The 1,938-nt window shown below is 36.6% G+C and overlaps 1 protein-coding gene across 4 annotated transcripts in view; it reads right to left on the bottom strand.

Moving 5' to 3' along the window:
* The window catches only part of LOC119582070, an 18,281-nt gene that overhangs the window by 2,753 nt on the left and 13,590 nt on the right, over nt 1-1,938 (bottom strand). The window lies entirely within an intron of this gene.

A 1,938-nucleotide genomic window follows, 5' to 3' on the forward strand; every position in this document is an offset into this window, starting at 1 on the left:
CAAGCATACTCCATATTATCTCTCCACTCTGTGCATTAGCAGTAACAATAAGCAACAATGTCTTATTTGTATTATCATTTTATATTTTTGTATAATTAAATTTTTGGTAACCCATCCCACAATGCAGGTTCCTGCATGTGTTTTATAGTGCCCTCAATGGATCCAGCATTCTCCCAAACATGGCTAATACACTCCAGCCTCATCTACTGATAGAAATATCACAGGAGCCCCCTTCTTGAAGTCTGCTGAGTCAATCTCCTTCTGAAAGCTTTATGCACCCATAACGAGACTTCCTTGTTGCCTACCATTAGGAAACAATTTTCCACGGCGTGAGATTCCTGTCATCTCCACCCTCTGCCAGATTTTTCCAAGACATGACAACATCCCCATACCCCACCCCCCTTGTATGCCCTCTGAAGTCTATCTTACAGGCCTGTTCCTTCTTCTTATGAATGGAACATGCAGTGTTTAAAGCTGTAATTCTGGTCCTGTATGGTATATTTCATCCAGTCAAAATCTACATTCTCAATCACTGTCATCACATATAAATATATGAAAAAATATATATAAATGTTGAATTTTTAAAATTCTTTTTGTTGCTGTTCATGCACTTTATTTACTTACCTATGCTAATCTATCTCCACCTTCATTTATAAGTAATGAGCTACTGCAACTATTCACTGAAACTTTTGAGGAGTTTCTATTTGACAATTGTTACGCTGAAATGCAGTGAAACTTTACGAAGTCTTGCCTTTTTTGCAAATGAGGTGAGAAGCAAGCTGCTGGATTTGCAGTTTTCAGGAGCTAAGTGGGTTACTGAATTGGCTGAACCAGGATCATACTGCCATCATTCATTAGTTATGCTTCATGACTAGCTTTCCTTCAGTCCTTCCACTGAAGGGTTTGTGAGATGGGCCAGTGATTCATATGTGATTTTTCAATTTATTCAGCATTTGCAAGACATCACCTGTGAGCCATGAATTGGGTCTCTTCCAAGTCTTCCATCTATGAAACTGGTAAACCGGTTTCTTACCTTAACATTATTGTAGATTATCTTGCACCAAAGTGACAGTATATTTTATTGTAAGTTGGTTTCAATAATTTCTCTAGTTATGTATCTTATATTATTTTTTTTTTAATATATATTTTCCCATGAACATATCTCCATACAACTCAATGCTTTATTACTGTGTTTCTGTTGCTCATCATTTCTTTCCACTTCAAAACTCTTTCCAACACTTGACATCTTGGGACCAGGAAATGTGACCTTTGGCAAACATATAATGCTTCTTCTTCTTCTATCTGAGTAGTTTGGAGCATGGATTTTCTTCCCTGAGGCATTGCTGTGGAGCATTTCTCTCTTAATTCTTAACTTTCCTGGTGTTAGGATGGGCCATGCAACAGTATGGGTGCAGGAGGTCAACTCTGCTAATATTAACAATCTAGCTATCATATCTCAATACCATAACTTTAACATTAAACCCATCAAACAGAAAAAAGAATACTTCTCTTAATAAAATTCTGTAAACCAAGCACATTTTCTATTGCTATATAAAAAGCCTAGAAGATCTCAAGACCATAAGAACGATCTTACTCGAATCATAAAACTCTAGACTCCTACGATTTATGAAACTGCAATGTTTCTCATTCTCCTTGAAGCATATTTGAAGCACTCCCTTCCGGGCAATTTTCTTGAACTACGTCCATTTGTAGACAGTGCCCATTTCAGCAAAAGAAAATAACTGAATTGCAAATCTTCCATACTCTCATCTTTAGAGACATGTTTTATCACACGCATTTCATCATTCTAGTGTTCCTATCATGTACTGTATATAGCAAAGTTCTCGGCTTTAAACTTGTGGAGAATCATCATTTATTTGAAAAAGAAGGACAGATTTACATGTTTCATACATTCCTATTCCAGTAAACTGTTTGGGG

Source organism: Penaeus monodon, chromosome 15 (genome assembly GCF_015228065.2).
Source record: "Penaeus monodon isolate SGIC_2016 chromosome 15, NSTDA_Pmon_1, whole genome shotgun sequence".
Lineage (NCBI taxonomy): Eukaryota > Metazoa > Arthropoda > Malacostraca > Decapoda > Penaeidae > Penaeus > Penaeus monodon.